Source organism: Leptonychotes weddellii, chromosome 2 (genome assembly GCF_054177405.1).
Source record: "Leptonychotes weddellii isolate Sample4059 chromosome 2, ASM5417740v2, whole genome shotgun sequence".
Taxonomy (NCBI): domain Eukaryota; kingdom Metazoa; phylum Chordata; class Mammalia; order Carnivora; family Phocidae; genus Leptonychotes; species Leptonychotes weddellii.
Window position 1 is genome coordinate 80,662,308 of NC_138370.1, and position 23,233 is coordinate 80,685,540.

The window sequence follows — 23,233 nt, forward strand, 5'->3', positions numbered from 1 at the left end:
AATGGATTGTGGATCACTACATCAAAAACTAATGATGTATTGTATGGTGACTAACATAATATAATAAAATTAAAAACTACAAAAAAAAAATTAAAAAAAAAAAAGAGTCTGTTTTCTGGTTTGCCACCCCTCCCCCGCTCCCACCCCAATGCCCGTCATTTGTTTTGTTTCTTAAATTCCACACAAAGTGAACCCATATGGTATTTGTCTTTCTCTGAATGACTTACAATTTTTAAGAATGAAAGAAAGAGGTCAAACTAAGATTAATTCCTAGGATTTGGCATAAGCTATGGTTGGAGAGTAGAGACCTTTACTGGGATTTGAACATAGGATAGGAAAGGGCTGTGAGGCCCTGGGAAAACAAGAGCTTATTTTGGACATAATTAAGTTAGAAAATGTGTATTATATATACATGTGGAGATGGCAAGAAAGTATTTAGTTATTTGAGGTAGGGCCTACAAATGAACATTTATAGATGGTGTTTAAGTCACAAAACTGGAAGGTATTACCTAAGGAGAGAGTTTACTTGTTGGAACAAAGAATGTCCAGGAGCAATACTTGGAAATCTCCAACATTCAAACTTTCTATTCCTCCATTGTACTGAAAGTAATCAGCAGCATATTCGTTGGAAAAGATAAGAATCATTACTAAACCACATATTTACATAGTTTCATCTTTAATCACACATGTCTATTGAATTTTAGAATCTCAATCTCCTCCTTGTGAAATTGGGGTTGTTATCTCCGTTTTTAAGGACTATTTAAATCCTGCTTAAGGTATTCTAAATTTGATATTGGAAAATAATATATACATACATATATGCCTGTGTATTAAGGATTTACGTATAGATTCTTGTTGTTTTCACCCTATTAAAAGGAAATAACTGTGATAGTGATCAATTTTGGGTTTAGATAAGAAGTGTTAAGAGACACAAGCTGGAGACATCTATTCTCCACAGTAAGATATGGGACAATGAAAAGTTTTAATTTGTATTAGTAAACTCATACTTCTACATCAGATTAACAGAAATCATACTTCATACTCTCTCATTTGGTCTTTAGGGGAAATAAATCTGTGAAGAGTTATGCCTCTCCCAATTCCTCCAATCTGATGTAAGAGCCTTGAGTGAAGGGAACCAGTGAGAAGCTGCCTTGCTCTGAAGATGGTGACCCTGGTTTGGTACAAAAGTTGGAAGGAGCACAAAAAAGGCTGGGTTCCTAATCAGAGAGTGGCCTGCTACAGGATATATTATTTTTCAGATGCTGAGAAATCAAACTTAATGTCTCAGCATGTACAGGACGGTTCTTCTGGTCCTATGTTGCTTAAGCCTATTATTATCGGCGTAATTATCAATAGCATCCCTTTCACTCTCAGATGTGTCTGGATTTTGATAAATAATATAGTTACCTGGGACGCCTGGGTGGCTCAGATGGTTAAGCGTCTGCCTTCGGCTCAGGTCATGATCCCAGAGTCCTGGGATCGAGTCCCGCATCGGGCTCCCTGCTAGGCGGGGAGCCTGCTTCTCCCTCTGCCGCTGCCTCTCTCTATCTCTCTCTGACTCTCATGAATAAATAAAACAAACAAACAAACAAAATAATTTAAAAAAAAAAAAGAAAAAAAAATAATATAGTTACCTGACAACCTGCACAACTCCCCACCTAAGAAGAAGCCAAGCCAGGCAAAACAGTGTCCATCAATGCCAATTCCTGATAAGGAGGTCGGCAATATTACAGCCATGCTAATCACATTCAGTTAGAAGATTAACTCTTTCTTCTTTTGTTCATTGTGTTCTCCCCTCCCCTCCCCCAAAAATCGGCCTATAGAATTTTAAGGGGTTTGGTATGCATGGTGCTAAATTTATGATCTGTGAACTGATAAGAGGAATATAAAAGAAGGTGATTGCAAATTATATGAGCCAGCCCAGAAGCCATTGTGCTCTGCTCTTGCACAGACAGGAAAACTGAAAGTTTAAGTTGATTTACCTTAGGTCATATAACTAGTTAGCGTCAAAGTTAGATTGTGGAACGTCAGTCTCTGATTCCCAAGTCTGTACTTCCAACCATTCTGCTCTCCAGTTATCTAGCTTGCAGTCTAGTGGGGAGGCTGACCCCAACACCATTTCGGGCCACGTGTAGCACATGCCATCTGTACCAGAGGCACAAAGTGAACCCCCAGGCAGAAAGGACTTCTCACCAAGAGATTTCAAGCAAAAACGCCTCAAGTACATCACCAGTTGACTAGTCAAAAAAGACAGATGGAAGTGGGGGAAGAAGAGGAGCATTTCAAACTAAGGAAATGACATGATAAGACTTGTGGAGGCATAAACGTGCACGGCAAGTTGAGGAAATAGTGACTAAGTGTTGGTGAAATTTAGAGTGTGTGATACTTGGCCTTAAAAAGGAACCTGGAAGAACAGAGTGAAGTGATTTTAGTAACCAAACTAAGGATTTTTGTATCTAATTTCTGGACTACATTTGAAATTTTTGTAAAACTAATTTTGCAGCATTCTGAAGGGTAGCTTGGGGAGATGGATTCATGGGTGTAAATTGAGAAACTGTTGTATAAAGTTTGGACATCACCTGATATAGCAGTTAGATGGAACAAAACAGATTTAAGAGACATTTTGTTATACCACCTAAAAATAAAATAAAATCAGCAAGCACAAAATCAAAGAGTTAGTATAAACATTCTATTTGGACAAAGGTCCACTGGGGTTTTAACCCTGTTCAAAAATTTTGGAAAGGCAAATGCTCTCTAGAGAAAAGTGGGCTTGAGCTATTTGTCCTGTGTGGTTTTTTGTTTTGTTTTGTTTTGTTTGTGTGTTTGTGTTTTTTTTTTGTTTTTTTTTTTTTTTTAGCCAGAAAGTTGTCTACATATCCTTTGATTTTAAGGGAATTTCAAGAAAGAATATGCTTCCAACTAGAGGAATAATAGAAGATAATAGAATTGATCCTTGATATTCATAACAGAATTCTCAGTGACTTCTTTAGTTTGCTCATCCCTTTTTCTTTTTCTTCACATCCTGCCTAGTACAGGCAATTTGGCTTTCTTTTTAGTCATATTTTATCAGGAAAGAGGGCTTTTTTAAAAAGATTTTATTTATTTGTCAGAGAGAGAGAGAGCACAAGCAGGGGGAGTGGCAGGCAGAGGGAGAAGCAGTCTCCCCATTGAGCAAGGAGCTTGATGTGGGACTCGATCTGAGGACCCTGGGATCATGACCTGAGCTGAAGGCAGACACTTAACCGACTGAGCCACCCAGGTGTCCCACAGGAAAGAGTTTTATCACCTAATAAGAAACACTGTATGCTTGGGGATGGGTGGGGGCCACAGAGCTGGGTTGAGGTGTGGATGTAGGCTGTGCTCTGCACGTGTTCATTATCTGAGAGGCTCTCTGATCTTGATGTGAACCACTATTTGCTACCCTGTGGCTATTGTACCTCTGCCTTGCAACAGCATCTCAACCTTTCCTTAGGTATTCGTCTCCCCCGTGTATATTTTGGAGAGTTTACCTCAATGCCAATTTCCAGGAGAGGGCTATGAGTGGTGCACATCAATCACCCCATCGTATTTTTTTGGTTCAGAGAGAATGATGGTAATATTCTCACTCTTAAGTTTACCTGGGAATATAAGACCCCTTCTCTGATTAAGTTGGTATGAGTATATGAGGCTGAGAACTGCTATCACCCCACTGGAAATGCTTAGATTTGCACCGTGGAGCCTGAGCAGGGAGCCATCTAGAGGAAGCAAACAAAAGAAATGGCTGAAACAATGTATACAAACCAGTAAATAATTTTTTTTAGATTTATTTTTTAAAGGAGGGGGAAAAAACCACTATGTAAGCCCAGGTATCAGTCTTCAGAGCCTGCGCTATTAAGAACAGTGTGGTGATGCTCTTTCAAGGAGTTTGACTATTTTTCTCCTGTCTAGATAGGCAAGAAGACAAACTCTGGAGTCCATCATAGATCCAGCAAAGAAAGTTTGGAATTTGAGAAATCACACCTGGTCTTATTTGGGTCCACAGAGTATGCGAGGCATTTACTCAACTCTGCCATCGTGGCTATAGTGCAAAAAGCAGCTGGGGACACTACAGAAATAAATGGGTTCGGCTGCATTTCAATAAAGCTCTCTTTACAGACACATGAGTTATCAATATAAAAATTTAAATTTCATATATTTCAGAATATTATTCTACTTTTGATTTTTCTCCCCAGCCATTAAAACATGTAGCAAAAAATCATTTTTGGCACAAGGTCCTTACAAAACCAGGCAGTGGGCCAGATTAGGTTCCCTGGCCATCATTTGCTGGTCACTGAACCAGCCAGTCACCTTGGTTTTCAACTAAGAAAAGCATTTCTGTTGTATCTAGTGTTTTGCTGCATACTGAGAAATTTCTTATAGAAACTAGATTTCAGAGATGAACAACATAGTCCACATGCCTGGAGGACAACAAGACTTTTCAAGAATGCTGCTAATTAATGACATTGTGAGTGGTAAAGAAGAGGAAAGATCACTATTTCATTTTCAGCACATCTTGAGAACACTGCCAAAGGTGTCCACTTATGTCAAAGACTGTACCCACCAGAGATGACTGTCCATCTTTCCTTTTTGGTTTGCTTTGTTTTCTGTGTGTACATTCAGCTCATTTTCTGGGAATGTGAACTACTGAAATCAATTTAGTGATCAACCATTATTATCCCCTTCTTTACTCTTCCTGCCAACCTACGGCTCTTTGCTTCCTGCAAGGAAGATGTCAGGGCATTTGTATTGTATTGCTATTTACTCTTCAGCTCAATAGTTTTTCAAAGCAGACACATCATTGACATTTAGCAGTATTAATCTCTGCCAGTGCAATATGCCTAATTGGTTTTAATGAAATAAAGAAGGAGAACTTTGTGGGAAAATTGGAAAAAAACTGCAATGAACTGAAATCTCTGCTTTCAGATATTTGCTAAAGTTAATGGCATTGACCAATGGAAAACAGAGTGCCTCTAAGTAGCATTTAGTCCTCTAGAAATTGTCAAGTTGTGTGTTACTGAAAACAGAGATAACAATCATTTCCATTTTGAATTTGTTTATTTGAAAAAGATTCTGAATATTAAGTCCAGACTTAAGATAAACATTCTATTAATAATTTCTCTAATAAAAGCCTCTTATGTCAACATAAAGATGACCACTGACTACCAATGAAGGCACACAAAAAATATTCAATCGCCAAAGGAAATCAGACAATGGTCCCAATGAAAATCATGTACATGGCCTATCTTTGCTTTCTTTGTCATGAGATTTGTATTTATAGGGGATTGTTAAGTTTATATTCACCAGGAGTTTTTTTATTAAAAATCATCTGATTTTAAAAAAAGTGAAAGTTCAGAGAATAGAAAGTTATGTCCACATAAACCACTTTTATAGGCTTAGTTGGCAGGTGTCTGAAATATGTACAGGACAATAGGACAGATTCTGAATCACCTCAGAAGAAATATGGCTTAGTAACCCAAGCATTGAGTGTAACTGTGGGGAATCTATATTCTAAAGCTGATTTTTCTATTGCCTCAGTGAATCTAATTCCACTCTCTGTGCATTGGGAACAGGCTGCCCTGGGACACATAGCTATACCACCAGAATTGCAGACAAAACAATGCAGATTACCAAGTAATGTTATCTTTCAACACCCCAAGATCCTAACCCCTCAGCCATGCAGACAGTGTAAAGCTGCTGTTGCATTCTAAAAAAGCTTCAGCTAAGTCTGGAATGATGGGCCAGAAAGGTTGAGAACAAATAGTTTGATTCTTTGAGAGATAAAGTAACACATTTTCCTATGCAACTAACCAGAAGAGAAATCCAAATAACAACTCTGTAAATAAAATAGTTTATCTCACAAAACATATTCTTTATTCTAATTTCATTTTATACTTTATGCCTTTTATTTTTCCTCTATAATTTATGCACATTTTTAGGACTCAACTTTATTAGACTGATAGATTCATTGATTCGCTGAGCTTTGAAATTAACTTTTGTACTCATCATGAGAAATAATTAGTCATACTTTCCTCATGTTTTTCTTCACCACAAAAGAAGATTCTAAAACCTACTCGATACCAAGATGATGAGTTTTCTTCTTGGCATTCTCAAGACTTGATCTTCACAGAAGAGGTATCTGGGAGTGACTGAGGAGAACTTACAAGGTCCTTTACACATTCGCCTAGAGAGAATAGGACGCTGCTATGGGCAGTCTACAGGCCTTATGGGCAAACTAATAAATCTATGGATTACAGGTTCCCACTTGACTCAAGTGCCCTCTGTCCTGATATTGCTGAAGAGGACCTTTCCTTCAGAGGACTTGGTCACTGCCATTGGCTAGTCTGAACCAACTAAATGACTATAATTTGACATGGTTATCCCCTCTGTCCCCCAGTGTAATTCTTCCAAATTCCCATCCCATTATCCTTAGAGTACAAGTTCAATTTCTACTTCTATCCATTACACTCTTGCTGGTGCAGGTATTTCATTATCCTACACACAGGACTAACACTTCACCAAGAAGTGCCCTAGAAAATCCACAAAAGCTTACACCACAAAAATTGGTCAGTTCTGCTATTCCTTAGCCCAGGTCAACATGTTAGTAAAACCTGCAGCTGTGATGGAATTCTAACTTTAGAGTACTGGAATATGGAATAAGAATAAAAATAAGAATACGACATCAAATTGGTCATTTGACTTTTGAAAATCATCTAGAAACAGTTTACACAATTGCAGTCACTATATCATACCTAATTATAATACTCCTTTGTATGTATATACTTTATAATTAAAAATTTTTTCACATATATTATCTTATTTGATTTCTGCATCTGTTTCTATTGCATTTGTTCCTTTAGGAGAGATGTCTTCAAACACTATAAAGGTTTTAATCATGTGGTAAAAATATGCTAAGAATCTCTAATGAAATCTATTGTGAGTGTGAATATAAATGCATTTGACAATTGCAAAATCAGTTGGTACACTAAAATATAGTTTACATTCCTCAGGCTTTTTTGCATCTTAGAATTTTTAATCTCCCAAGAGTATCATTCTTTTGTAAAAAGGGTCAGAATGTTCATGCCAACAACACTTAAATCTACACCTCAATGCTTAAACTAAAAATAAATATGCATTTTGAGAGGAATAAAATGATCGTTAAATGTTTAGTATAAATATCCAAAAATGACTCATTTTGTTCACTTAAGAATCTGATTACTCATGTACTGTCAATTCCAGAATATTTTATGAACATTTGGGCTGTTTTGAATTAAAATAAAATTGCTGGAAATTGAAGGGGCTTTGGAGATTATTTCAAACCCACCACTCATTTAGCAGGAAGGGAAACAGTGAGATGAGGTGACTTACCCGAAGTTACATGGTCATCAAGTGATGAGCTGAAATTTGAACACAGATCTTATTGACTCACAAAACCCCAGTCAGCAACTATGGCAAAATTTTCACATGGAGTTTAACATAATAACCCAATATGTGTCACATGACAAATTCTTTTTCTAGAACAACAACAAAAAGGTTAAGCCATCTCCATGGTGTTTACCTAGTTGCTGGTTGGATGTTGCATCTAGACCTTAAAGGTTCACCTTCCTGCTTTGCTCTTCTCTGACTGCTTCAGAAATCTGGGAAATATAAGCATCCTCTATGAATTATCCATTTTACCTTATTAATAGACTGTTCACTGTAAAGTAATTAAGTTTTGAAACTTTTTACCAAGCAGACCCTACGGAAAATATAAAGCTACATAAGACAAGGGTTCTACAAAAACTTATTAATCCAGAACATAAGGGGTTCCGTGACAATGACTCAGATAGATGTTCCAAGGGCAGAGGGAGCTGGGGAGAGATCCCCTCTCCTTCTTTTCTCTCTTTAACCTCCAAGTACCTCCACTACATTAACATAAATAAAAAGTAGAAAAGTACTGATGTTTATTCACTAGCTCCTACTTTCCTCAGATAGAAAGATGAACTGACAAATACCTTTCACTTGGAAAACAAGAACAAAAGGCAACCTGGGCATCTTATTGCACAAACACCATATCTCATTTTCTATGAATGAGGCTGGGACTCATTTGTAGCTTCTGAATTGCAACATTTCTCACTTTGCCTTGACATGTTGAACCAGTGTAACGTAGGCTCTTGAGTTTCTGACCCAGGCTTTCTATCCAGCAAATTCAGTCTTCCAGTGTGGGCCAGGACACCTGTGCTGGCTCCCATTGGCTCGTTTGGCTGCACCACAGCTTACTCTTACAAAAAAATTTGTTTTCTCTTGTCAGCTGGGATCCCACTATGTCCCACTGTAGTGTCACCCTCTATTCTACCTGCCTGAACCTCACTACAAAATTAGATGTCCTCTTTATACCATGTTTGTCTTTAATCATGTGTAGGCTTATTGTGCTTTTCGGCGATTGTCCATGGGACCGTGTGAATAACCACAAGGGGCAGCCTCTCACAGAACACACTTGTTTTACATAGGATTTCCCTGGAAGTAGAGTCAGAGATAAGGGGTTGGGTACAGGTTTATTTGATAGATGATCTTATGAAGCAGGAGAAAAGGAAGAGGTAGACTTGACGTGGAAGAAAGAAAACCCTAGATAAGGATGTGTGTTGAGATTACTACCAAGAGACAGGTTGGCTTGACTTTCTGAAACCTTCTAAGAAGCATAAAAATATTGCCATCCAGAATTGTTCACTTAAAAGATGGCAGAGTAGATTAGTTAGGTTCTTGTGGTGCCAAGGAATTCTCCAAGTCAAAAATGGAAAGACACCTGACCAGCTTTACATGGGTCAGTGTTAGGTGAATCTGAACTTATAGAAAACCATCTACCATAGTTACAGCTAAAATCGGGGCTGGCCAAGGGACTGTGAGGCAGGCCACAGAGCTGTTGCTGCATCATCTTTCCTGGGCCCAGTTTTCCTTCCTGCCCAGTGGATCTTATTGCCAAAGGGCCCACTATACCTAACATATAAGCCCACTTGTGATATGACACCAGGCAAACCTAACACATACTTAACTACTTTTACAAATATGGTTAAACTAAAAGGGGATGGTAAGTTCTAGAGATTCCACCAAATGTCTGTAAGAATAATTCAAAATGTTTTTAAAGAAGAGAAATAATGGTTATTTATTTTTAACTCTGTAAAAACCACAAATCAAGCATGAATAAACCATATGAGAATGATAGGAAATAGCACACATTCTATCTTAGGCAGTTAGTCAACAGAACGGTCAATGAGTTTGCTGTATCTCAAACAACTGAAGCCATAGGTGACAAAGAGAGAGGAAAATATAATTTGTCATAAATTCAAATACAGAACAGTAGCACGAGGACCAAATTTTTAAATTTTTCTGAACTGGAGGACGGTTGATTTGAAGAAGAAATCTAGTTAATTCAAAAAGATTCCATGAAGGAATTAAATCTTTAATTGTTAGAGAAAAAGGGTATTGTCAGAAAAAAGGGCTTGTTAGTTTATACGTTTAATTTTAAAAGAGACAAAAACATCACAGCACTAAATAGCTATTATTATTACCATCTATAATTAAGACCACTGAGCTTCAGAAAAGGAAAGTGATGCACACAAGGTAACCAAATCAGTGTGGCGGAGATGTCTAAGTCCAGGTTTGCCAGGTTGTAAAGCCAATCAATGTTCCCTGCACTACCACACACAGCAACTCAAGTCTTCCAGTGGTTACACTTGTTACAGTGTGTTCTATGACTACAAAAAACACTAGGTTTTAAAAAAATATCCAATTGAAATAGTTTGAATTAATATTTTATAAATGAAGTTCAAAGTTTTTACCTTAGTATATAGTAACTATAAAGGCAGGAATTTAATTATGTCCTAGTGATACATAAATTTACCTTGTTAAACCAACATGGGATAAAATTTTAACGACATAAAAAAAATGAGGGGCACCTGGCTGGCTCAGTCAGTAGAACACATGATTCTTGGAATTGGGGCTGTGAGTTCGAGCCCCATGTTGGTTGTAGAGAGTACTTAAAAATAAAATCTTTTTAAATAAATAAATAAAGACATAAAAGTGAGTTATGTATGAATTGGACATTTAAATATTCTAAAAATATATGAAACCTTGCTTTTAGACAATAGGCTTGAGCAATGGAAACTTGGTCAAGACCCACAGCAGCCCCCTGGCTGAATACAGACAGGCCCATGAGGCCACCCACCTCAAAATATCCACAGGCCCTAACTAACAAATGGGCTACTTCCAACCAGGCACAGTTACCAAAAAAGGGAAAATGCCATACCTGGCCCTACCTTCTTATCTTCCCCCTTTAAAAACAGCCCCCACCCACTGCCTCATTGCAGTTTCTCCTTTGCTGTTCTGCCCACCACTCCCTTGCAGTATCCAATAAATTTCTGTCTCTTTTCTTCTGCCTTGGATGAATCTTTTCCACGGGCTTCCATGCGATCCTCACCCCACATTTGGGGACCCCTATCTGATCATCGAGAGAGATGCCACACTTTGTATATTGATAATAATTTTAATAATTTCAGTCATAATGTCTGAGATAACTTGAAATAAAATTATAATATTTGTAATATATATTGTGTCTGGCACAGTTTCTATGTGCTCTTATAATACTAGGAAGGAATATTTTCAAGATGAGGTTCCTGTCAAAGTGGTCAATATGCTTTGAATGAAAAGAAAAACTTGGGGAGACTATACAAAATAGATAAAGTGGAAAAGGAAATAAAACAAGAGAGCTATGGTAATCTGTCAAAAAAATGTTTCTGCCAACATTCTGAATACTAAGAGTGTAAAACAGTTAATGGTGGAAAGAAAAGAAATTATAAGTCCTATGATGGTAAGTTAAAGATCTAGGATTGATGACTAGAAGAAAAACAAATTCTGAGAAAAGAACTGAGTTATCAGAAATATAGACAGAAATCTATGATTAGTTCAATGTCTGCTAGCAAAAGAGGTAGACTTGTTTATGTCACTACTTTAGATTTGTTGAATAACATACCAGCACTCCACATACATTTAATTAAATAAATTGGATAAATATTACAAAAAAAAAAAAAAAGACTGGACATCCCAACTTGGACAAGCAGGGATTCAGATGTGTCTGAACATTTCCCCTGAACCAGTAATTGAGACAAAAGAAGCCAATTTGCATGATTGATTTTAGCAATAGGCAGAAAATGGTTTTATTCAAGTGGAGAGTGGAGGAAAAGATAGTAGCCTGCCAATGTTCAATACCTTCTCCTCTTACTGACCCTGTTGATTTGTGTCTGAACCAGAGACACAGCTGAAGGAAAGCAAGCTTTTCTCCCCAAGGGAAACTGAGAATCAGGGACACAGATTAGACAAGGGGGCTCCTCTATAAAGCACACATTTGGCTTTGATTCCAGGGCATGTACTCACAAGAATGAAGCTTTGAAGTGTGTTAGGATTAGTTGTGATTCCAAGTAACAGGAAACTAGACAAATAAGAGATCAAAGAAATTCCTATCACACTAAAATAAACGTAAAAAGGTAGGCAGTTGTTAGTGGCCTTCCAACCGCTCTGTGATGCCATCCATGACCCAGGAACTTCATGTTTTGCTTCACCATCCTCAATGTATAGCTCTCCATCTTGTCTCATGGTCACAGGGAGAATGCTGCATCACACATCACATCCATGTTCAGTCTCAATCCATCATTTTACCAAGAAAGAAAAAGACATCCCAGGAACCCCTTACCTACCACCATCACCACCAGATGGGTTTCCTCCATTTGGGCACAGGCTCACATCAAGCTGCAAGAAAGGTTTTCCACCCTCTGTCATAGAAAGAGACAAAAGATAAGCCTTCAATTACATCAGTTTATGACTTAATAAATATTTTTTATTGACTGTATGGCAGGATTAGGATGTTTGAATTGCTCTAATATTGAAAGTTTGCTGTTTTATTTTCACAGTCGTACTAAAGGAATAAAATGGGAATGCTTTCCTCTCTTCCTGAAGTTTAATTTTGAAGCTCTCAAAGAAAGTCAGTCATTTTCAATTGCTAATGATTCAGATCTGGGTTTGATGAACCTTCAAGACTATCATGAAAGAACAAGACGACAATTGAGTTTGAGAAGAAATGAAACGTGAGAGTTCCTCTGAAGGAGACTAGAAAGGAGAAAGATTTCTCTAAAAGCAAATGGAGTGCAGAGAAGTAAGGGGGGAGAAAAGGTTTGAAATGAGACCTAGAAATGGATCACAGGAAAGTTTCCAAGAAGGGAAGGGCCTATATTGGGGAAATAATGGGCAGATGTAAAAATAATGGTGAACATAAAACAGGACCTATAGTTCTCATAAGTCATCTGGAAACTGACTCACCCAGAGACTGTCCAACTTTCATTTAGGAAATCATTTCGTAGGGTTATTACTAATCAAATAAAAAATATCAAAGTGAAAATAAAAACGTGTTAAAGGAAACGCAAGTCAATGTAAAAAAAAAATCCAGTAAGAAGCTGAAGAGGCTCTGAATAAGAGGATAGAGGGTTCTCTGAAGGAGGAATAATTATCACAAAATGTCCAGAGTGGAAAACAGAGGAAAATGAGTTTTCTAAATTGTAATGAATTACATTGTTTGATATGGAATTAAGATAAAGGAAACAGCACTAAAACAAAAGAAAAATAATGAACTTGTATAATTACCTCTTATTTGAGGTTTTCAGTGAAAAAGCACAACTCCATTCTCTAGAGTTAATATTTCTATTCTGTTCTAATTAGGGTTAAAATGGTTCTCTGGAATTCACAATATATTTATACAGACTATGAAATTTCAAGATTTTCAGGTACTGAGTTTCTCTTTATCCCTTTTACTTTTAAAAATTCTCACTATGTTTTCCTTTAGTCTTGCATATAAAATAAATTGTATTTATGCTAAAACCTGAGTAACAAGATTGCCCTTTCTTTTAAATAATATTTTCACCTATAGACATTTCAAATACATGATTTTGTAAGCATCTGAAATCTTTAAGTCATTTTTCCATTTTCAACCTCCACTTCTACTTGCCTTTTAAGATTGTCATGATTCATCTGAGAATGTTCCCATGCCCAAAGTCTGAACCTCCTTGTTTCTTTCAGCCTTCGCTCTCATTATCCCATTGAAGAGTTTTGAGTGGAGGCAAGGTGTCATCGGGTGGTTACTGGGCCCTAAAATTTTCTCTAAGATTGGTGGTTATTTTTTATCTTATTTATAAGGCAAATTATTATATCTTCCTCCATTACATCTGTTTTTTAGGCAAATATTGGAAGAAAAAAACTGCCTTTTTTCTTAATTCTCTAGTCTTATAGATCTCACCGTATCGTTGAGTCTGTTACTTCTATTTTTACACATTTTATTTAGCACTCAACCTGCTGTTTCCTGTTTTCCAATGCTGATGCTCAGTACCAGAAAACAGAAAAAGAGCGGCCAGACGACAGGAATAGCATATATGTGCATGTGTGCACACACATGCACATATACACACACATACCAGGAACACTTGAAAGAAGACAATGTTAACAATAAAACTGGAAAAGTCACACAGAAGGAAAATGAAATTTGCATCATCTAGTCCATCTGCTGGCCAGTCATTAATATCCAGATTTTCTGAACATTTCTACTAATGGAGATGACAGTATTTTCTTTATTTTTGACCCTTTAAAATTTTTCTACTTGCCCACCAATATATAGAACCTAATATTTCTATACAGAAATTATTTCCTCACTCTCAATTGTAAAACCTCTTTACTTCCCTAAAAACTCTTCCATTATTAATACCATTAAAGTGTTCAGTTTCAAAGGATTGAAACAATACTCATTTATTTCAACCTCTTTTCCCTCAGATATTTCTTGTGTCTATGCATTTCTCTTTTTATTCCTGCCATCATATATTTGGTTTCCCTCCTAAACGCTCTATTATTGAACTATAGCTAAAACTGGTGGACTGTAGTCAACTTCTTCCACTATTGATTTATATACCACAATCAATTCATTCATTTTGGCTCTTACATTGACTTCAATTTACCTTTCAAACTAAACTGAATCTCCTAATCATGGACACTAAGTTGATTGCACCCTCGCTTCCCTCAGATATTCCTTTGTATTTACATAGTTTCTATACCATAACTGATTTTTTTCCTACATGCACCTTAGAAGGGGCATCACAAATTCTGAAACAAATAAATCAAATTCTGACTCTCTACTTAGGTACAGAAGATTACCCTTCCACTTCTCCATTAAATTTTCTTATCTACTTTCACAAAGTCACTTCTTTCATAAAGCTTTCTCAAATTAATGCTAATTCCTTGGGCTAATACAACTCTCTAACAAACTGTATTATTATTATAGTGACCAGAATACTTGGTTGTTATATACTGGAGCTAAAGACAACACTTATGCAGAGTGAAGGCTTATCTTACCATGAATTGTGATTCTTTTTACATTTTTATCCACAAAACCATTTGGTTACATGAGAAATGCGAATTACAGCCTTTGAATGTGTGCTCATATATCTGTGCACATGTTTAAGTTTCAGAAATCTTGCATTTCACATCAGGAGGCCAGACTCAACAGATGCTTCCATATGCTAATACCTCTCTTTAAGGCAGAAGGTGTTAATTAAACAAATAATTCATATTAAGAATGCTTATAATTTAAAAAATGACAATGAATTAATCTGTTGTGCTCTCTGTGTGATGGCTGCTAGCCAGGATGAGGCCTTTAGTCACAACATACATGCTGATACTTTCAGTGTCATATGTCTAAATGTGTACAAGTAGAACAGTCAATACATTTTTAACTACTCCCTCTCCATGACAGGCTGCAAATTTGCCACAGAAGTAAACCTCATGAGAAATTTATAGGAGATGTTTATAAGAGGCATAATAGAGGACTACACTAGTCCCAGTTAAGCCCAGGTAGTATTGACCTAGATCCTTCAACATGTGTTATAGCGGCAAAACCCATCGGCCTTTAAGACTTATTGGAGGTGGGCAGGGAAAGAGAGATGCTTCAAAACCTACTCTGGGGCCCAGTGAGATCTTTGAATAAAAGGATCAACTTTATTGTTGAAACACTCCTACCACTCCGTTTCAAGTGTCCTGGCCACACTCAAACTCAGATTAGGATTTCCAGGAAATAAAGCTGTTGCAAAAGTGGGAAAGAATGAGCTATGATTTTAGAAAATCAAATTTGGATTTTAGGAAAGTAAAGTTGAAGACATCAAGAAACAGTGCAATTTTTCATAAGTAAGCATGGAATCAAAAATGGCAGATCTGCAGAAACAGTGCAGGAAAGAGGCTTTAGTGGATAGCAAATAGAGGAGATTCCCTGGGGTAAGAGGTGAATAGAGAGAATGCTTTTTTAGGATTTCCTGTGACCCAGTTCATAAGCAGGGTGAAGGGTATGGAGGTGGAAGTGATGAGAGTGACTAAGCTTTGCTTTAGCTCAGACCCTTCTCTTGTCAATACAGAAGTCAAATATTCCATTTTTCCAGTCTCCTTCCATGGACCTATCCATTCCAGTCTTCAAACTAACTCTAGAATAATTTTTCTTAAAAAATAACTGCATTGTTATTTTTCTTCATAAATCACCTTTTGATACTTCCTTATTGCTAGCAAGAATAAGTCAATCACTCTTAATTTTGTATTTATGGGTATTCAAATTTGGTCCCAAAGAACATAGGCTCTGGTGAGAGACTACCAGTGCTCAAATACAGACTCAAAAGCAGAGTCTAAATATGTGACCTTGAAACTCATCTCAAAGTGTTTCGTAATACTGTGAAGATTAAATGAGCTAACATTTATAGCATTTTTAGCAATTCCTGACGCAAAGTATTCACCAAGAAAAGTTAGCCATATACCTTGGACCTCTAAACCATCCATGTACTCTTCCTATTGAACCTTCTAGGCCTCATGATTTCTGTGAGGTAGAGCTAGCCTGTGAGGTAGAGATCATGGCTTTTTCATTTTCTATTCCCATCCCCTGACCCAATTTCTTTCATATAGTCATATTTAAGAATATGCATTGAAAAGAATTTAAAAAATAAAGAAGGTTCAAAACCATGCAGTTAGATAAATTCAGAACTGATGCAGCTGAATTAATCTGTCAGCCCGTAGGAATGCCTCTATTGATAACACCACATGTTTCTGAACTGAGTCTATCGTCATCAAAATTGTGATCCAAACACAAAGAGGAAGAACAGTTACAATGCCAGATGGTGGAATTAATGTGAATAAAGTATATTATAAATGAGAATAACCGGCTCAAGACAAAACAAAATCAATGTAATACGGTTATACTGATATGCAATGTACCTGCATTTAAGAATTTTTAAAAAATATACCCGAGAGAGATTTAGCTTCAAATAAATTAATGGAAAAAATTATGGGAATTTTAGTTGACCACAAACAATAAATGAAGGTCTCTTGTTTGATCTCATTACAGAAAGACCTTAGGGACACAATAAAGTCCTTACAACAAGGAGGTAAATATCCATTATATTAATAATTGATCTCTAGTCTACAGAATCATCTTGGAAACAAATGGCAAACTGAAATGAGTTTAGATTTAAATCTTTTAAGAATTTGGAGCCTACTGTAACAGCAGCAAAAGATTCTTTTCTCTGACCAGACTCTTTATATTTTTATAGGGTATTATTATTACTATTGTTATTGTTATTGATATGGCAGTTTGAATGGTAGTATTTGGGATATCAATTTTTTACATTAATTTTACTATATGCCAAAAATGGATGATTTTTTATTTCTCTTGGGTTATACCTCAGTGTAATAGGTTTTCCATAGCAACTTTCCTTTACTCCAATGGCAATATTATTTATTTTCCTAGAAACAATTTAAGACTAAAAAATTTTCAACTTATAAATGCAGACTGCTTTCCTTGACTATCACACTACACAAAAATTTAGAAAGCATGAGGTTCAAAGTTTTAAAATGGCTACTGAACCAAAATTAAGCTGTTATTTTCTTAGGAGGTATTTGCACATATAATCAAGGATGAAATCTAATTACATATTCTAAATGAGCTATACTGATAATATTCCATTATTAAATCAGTATTCTGAGTTTGTTGGAGTTGTTCATTCAACCATCTGTTGTGAAAATAAAAACAAAAGAGAACAATGCTTCATTTGTGCTTCTTAACTGTTTGTTTAATCTACATATCTTTTGTACCCTTTGGTACTTGCACTCTTTGATCTAACTTTTTCATTCTATAACACTACATTATCTATCAGAATAACCCTTGGATTAGACCATGAATGAGCTTCATTTACTGCAGTATATCCAGGTCTAGTGTAATTACAGGCACAAAACACGGGTGAGTATTTATTGACTGCATAAGGAAAAGGAAGTAATGAAGAATATCTTCTATTAGTCTCTCCAAATTTACTCCCCACTCATTTCTACCCTGCTTTTCACCTGGTCCCCTCTGGCTATGGGATCAGTAAATGGTGATCTCTGGGGAGTGATTTGGGGAAGGAAAGGGAGCTATTTCAGGAAAGTCATTCCCCTGGTTCTCTCCAGGGAGTTTGCCTCTGGCTGGCTACGTTCCCTTGACTTGTCCTTACAAAGGATGGGCTCTACACAACTTTCTTTCCTTGGTGTTCTGACTTTTTGGACTAGGAATTAATGGTCTAAATCTGATGGTGTGTGCCATTTATATCAGTAATATCGAGTCCATTTTCTCTTAGAGATATAGTTATGCAGAAAATTGAAAACCTAACTAAGAATAATATAATCCTTGTTTTGGAAGCAAGACATATATTATGTTAGGTCTTCTTATATGCAAATGTAACAGAATGTACACACTGGGATAAAATTTGATTGACACTGAAATTGTCTATGTGAGATGCTTTATACAGGGAATTTGTTGTATATATGTATCCCCTAGGAATAAAGGTAAGCATTGGCAGGAAATAGCTGATCTGGGATTTGGGATTTCGTCCATCTTCCTTTCTCAATAACACAACTAACATCTGGTAAAATCTGGCAGAAATGAAGTGAATATATGCACAGGGGACAATTGATATTGGCTGTGGGGGAGGAACAAGCTAACAAAGAAACGTCAAACAGCAAGAACAGATGTACTTCCCATTGGCAAAATCCCAAATGGAGAAAGCAAACTCCCTGCACTGGGAGATGTTCTGGTTTGGTCCCCCTAGTTAGGGAGAAACTAGGAGTGATAGAAAAACGAATGAAAGACTGGTAAGAGAAGTCTAAACATGATGTAATGAAAAAACATTCAATTGGTCTTATCAGACATGGTCTTATATATTCCAGGTTTATCCTACTTTTCAGTTGGGCTTGAGTAACTTACAGATTATGACTCTAAATCAAAAGTTGTTATGCTTTTCTGTAAAGGGACAGACTGTAAAAATATTAGGCTTTGTGAGCCAAGAGATCAAATCAAGGATACTATCAAGGTACTTACGAGAGAAAATTTCCACAGATTTTCAATTGATTAAATTCAAAATATACTACTAATAACAACAATAACTGAGTAAAAATTTTGTAATAGAACTCATTTAATGGAAAGAATGGAATTCTTTTTTAGGAAGGGAAAACATTTTGATTAATTGGGATTCAAAGTTAATTCTCTATCATCATGGTAGAAACATGGTCTTATTCTCCTAAGTCTTTCCTTGCCTCTCTGAAACTTCACCCTGGGGCTAACACCAAAATGTGTTACCTGCATCTCTCTTGTTTGCACTTCCAGACTGCCCTCATGGTGTTGGGTAACTTTTCAAGTGGGCAAGCAGGTGAAAACACAGGTTCTGTGTTAAGACTCAGTTTCAATTACAGCTAGACTACTCATAGGCTCTATTATCTTAGACTACTTATCTAACCTCTCAAAGTTTCGATTTCCTTATCTAAAAATTATAGTACCTACTCTATAGATTTGTTGTTAAATGAACCAACTAATGCAAATATTTAGAACAGTGCATAGCATATTACAAAGCAGTCAATATAAATGTTACTCTTCTGATATTTTTCAACAGTATAAAAATGTAAAAGCATTCTTAGCTCAAAATGCATACAAAAACAGCCATAGGGCCAGAATCAGCCCACTGGCTAGAGCTTGTGGACTCCCGCTTCAAGTGATATTTAATACCATCTGTCTTACTCCCTGCTTGTTAGACATAGAGACCTGTTTAACTTTCATCCTCCCAGTGCAATTGAAATTCAACAGCAAGATATAAGTAATACTTCCCCCAACCACATGGAGGTTGCATCAGTTTTTTTCATCAGAATAATTTTAATCTAAATTCTGTTCACAGACTTTGAAATAAAAAACTCTGTTTTTTTCTACTGTTATCCATTGTCGTTCACTAAACATAACCACCCTTCATACCTTTCCTATCACTCTCTTCCCCCTATTAGTCCATACATCTAACTCCCTGGTTTATTTTCCTGTCTTAATGTGAACCCTCTTTCCCACATTAAATAAATTCCAGAAAACCAATAACCATACCTTCTTTCTACTAGTAAGCCCACTGCCATTTCCAGATCATCGCATCACACTGTTCCCCCAAAATTATTCCTTCTTTAATGTTCTTACAATCAACCTATTCCACTCTCTTTTGAACTCCCACACATTCATTACTGACTTTGATACCCAGTTTACCAAACTGTTCACCACTCCAGTACTGCGGATTTCTCGAAGGCCTTTAGTTTCCTTGCATCTGACTCATGTAACAAACTAACCCCACAGATCCTTTACCTCTTAAATGTTAATTGTCCTTCCCTCCATTCAACTTTATCCCTTGACTTATGACCAATCCAACTCTGAAACATACTCCAATTTCACAACATTGCATTATTCCTTATTAAGAATATTTATTCAGGGGCACCTGGGTGGCTCAGATGGTTAAGCATCTGCCTTCGGCTCGGGTCATGATCCCGGGTCCTGGGATCGAGCCCCGCATCGGGCTCCCTGTTCAGCAGGGAGCCTGCTTCTCCCTCTCCCTCTGCCTGTTGCTTCCCCTGCTTATATTCTCTCTCTCTGTCAAGAATAAATAAAATCTTTAAAAAGAAAAAAAAAAGAATATTTATTCAGTGATACAACAAAGTGATTCAGAGCATTATGTAAACCCATTACTAGGGTTACACTAATCTGGAGGAAGTTATACCTATGCAGACTTGAGAAACATGAGTAAAAGTTACTCAAAAACATACGTAACTGCTGAATCAAGAAAGAAAGGCCAGTAAAACTGAGTCATAGAAGTTGTATGTATACAGGAGGTAGTAAATGCTGTGAGATTTGGTTTGAGATGATGGCAGAGAACAAAGTTGATTAGATTTCAAAAATGTCCAGTTATGTTCCTGAAAGGTCATTTGGCTTCAGTGTGAATTGGAGAGCAGGAGTTGGGAAAACAAAAAGATATTTCAGTAGAAAAAGGGAAAAAATGCAGTAGCTTAGACTCAAGGCAGAAAGTGGTGGGGGAATTTATGGTAGTGGGAATAAGAGTAGTGGAGAGATCTGAGAAAATATTTATAAGGAAAAATCATGGCGGTAGGTAATTCAGTGGATGTGAACAGTGAAGAGGAATGAGATATAAGCCTGACACGCAGATTTTTGGCTTGAGCTAAGAGGTAAATAAATAATGGTACCATGTGTTGGAGGTATGGCACAATAAAAGGGGAGCATCTATGGGAGGAAAAGAGCAACTGGTCACAGTTTTAAGGTCAGTATTAGAAACTAAAATAAAGAACTTAGAAGGATAGGCTGGGCAAATATATTAGATGGTCTTCAGGATATAGATGATAGTTGAAACAAATATGAGGCTCACGTCAGACATCATCCTAAATCCTGTTTCTATTCTCTCTGTTTTTCATATTCAATTGATCATTAAGTCCAATCAACTCTATTCCCTAAATATTTATTTTATCCATCCTCTTACTTTCATCAGACTTCAGATGCACTGGTCTGGGCATCTGTCAGACCTCTACCAGGCTATCAGAATCACACCTCACTCCTCGGACTCACATCTGTTCAATCTACCTATCGATACTGCCATCAGAGAGATCAACCACACAAGTAAATTAGCCATATCCCTCACCTGCTCACAATTCTTCAATTGCCTCCATTTCCATGAAAGGTGAAATTTATATTCCTTGTACAGCATGTACTGCCCTATATGATCTAGACCTCAGTACTTACCCAAACATTCCAAGCTCCCTCAGGCCTGGAATTGTGTCTGTTATCCATGTTGCCTCTTCTGCCTGGAGGACATCTTCCCAATCTTTAAGCCTCGGCAAGAAAAAACATTTTCTGGTTAAACAAAGGGGTTTCTTTTGTGATCCCACTGACCTTCGCACTTCTCCTTGTTGGTGCCTATGTATGCTTTTCAGTCCATCCACTATGCAATAAATAATTTGAAGGCAAAGTCTGTATCTTTGCATTTTTGGATCTATAATGCCTAGTATAGGCTGTGAGTAAGCATTCAAAAAATTGGTTTTAAATGAATGGAAACTCACATTTTAGCATGGATATCTTTTTTTTTAATTGCACATCAGTATCTAATCTCATAGCAAGTTATATTGTGAGCTCCATTTTTTGGAAAATTATCATAATTTCTATGTGAAGTTTTATTTATAAGAGTTAAAACATAATGACCTAATTTATTTTAAGTTTGTGAATTCCATAAGACCTTTCTAACTTTAGATGGGCTACCTTTAAATGACATATTCTCTACTGAGGTGGAATATTGTATACTTTCTCTAAATTGCTGAAATATGTAGTACCTGAGAAGAGGAAGTGGTATACAAGGAAAATGCCACATAGGAACACAATATGGAGAGATTTCAAAAGAAAATCACAGTTGGGTATACATAACATCTTATATTATACTGGTGTGAATGGATTTCACAGTCTACATTCTAATTATATCGTGTACTTCTCTAATGGCTCTGCCCCCAGAGGGCCTCCTGGGAATCACCTGGCAGATTTTATTTGGCCCTGAGTGAATTTTAATGTAGTGAAAAGGTAGTGAATTCACAGTGCTACCTATCTTGGAGATAAGAGAGAGAATGAGAATAAAACATTCTCCTCTAATGGACATTGGACACACTCTTGACTTGTCACCCTTGCAAGTAAGTAATTCAATCTCCCATCTCTCAGTCTTCATCAGCAGCATGTATTTTCAAATTGGACTGGTTTAAAGAGATGCTTGGCACACCAAAAGAGCTTTTATGGGTCCTCTCCTGAGTTTTTAGGGAGAATATATTACAGAGATACATATGTGTTGGAATCATTCTTTCATGAGAAAAGGCTGTTTGAACTTTGATCTTTATATTAAGAGAAACTGTTATTAAAATGAATTTGCAACTCAGTTTATTCTCAGAAGGAGACAGTTGAGTCATATGAAATTGCCGATTGTTGACAATTTTTGAACTATGAAATGGCAACTTCATATGGTTCAATCTAAATGTTTCTAGAGAAAATTTGCAGTAATAGCAATCTTATTAGTTTGTCTGGCCTAACACCTTATATTAAAAATACTCTTTAAGGGGCGCCTGGGTGGCTCAGTTGTTCAGCGTCTGCCTTCGGCTCAGGTCATGATCCCAGGGTCCTGGGATCGAGCCCTGCATCGGGCTCCCTGCCCGCTGGGAAGCCTGCTTCTCCCTCTCCCACTCCCCCTGCTTGTGTTCCCTCTCTAGCTGTCTCTCTCTCTCTGTCAAATAAATAAATAAAATCTTTTAAAAAAAATACTCTTTAAGTTTCATATTACTAAAACAGCATAGAAAACCAAGTACATATCCCAACTGGAAACAACTTTGATGTTTGTGAGGAGTATCAACTATTTCTAAACTATTCAAATATATCTTAAAGATAAATCATCCTCCCTCAACTAAAAAGTGTGATTAATATGTTTTGTTGAATCTTAAATACTGTATTCTTGGACTTCAATATATTTAAGTGGCAAATACCATGAACTGTTACAAACCTAGGAGAGTTATTCTATGTTTCAGGGAACTTTCTTCTTCCAGCATTTGGATAAACAGCATGAGTGAAAATAAAATCATCATGCTTGGCAACTTATCTGAATCTCATAGGTAAGATGAACTAAAAAGGAGATAAAATAATTTCTCTTTTCTTGGTGGTTATTTCAAAAGAAAGCAAAGGTCAATTTCAGTCAGCGGGCCACTTACAATCCTCTGTTTCCACTGAGTCACTTTAAATACTGCAAGTTAGAAGATC

At 36.7% G+C, this 23,233-nt stretch overlaps 1 long non-coding RNA gene across 7 annotated transcripts in view; it reads right to left on the reverse strand.

The window, feature by feature from the left end:
- Positions 1-23,233, reverse strand: part of LOC115941089 (uncharacterized) — a 187,397-nt gene that overhangs the window by 27,600 nt on the left and 136,564 nt on the right. For 3 of the 7 annotated variants that reach the window (XR_004075819.2, XR_014143241.1, XR_014143237.1), the window contains 2 exons: positions 21,194-21,283; positions 11,742-11,816 (listed from right to left, as the gene is read on the reverse strand). This is a non-coding gene — a long non-coding RNA (uncharacterized LOC115941089). Of the gene's footprint in view, positions 1-11,737; positions 11,817-21,193; positions 21,284-23,233 lie in introns of all 7 variants that reach the window. The other 4 variants (XR_014143238.1, XR_014143239.1, XR_014143240.1 and 1 more) reach the window with 2 other exon arrangements.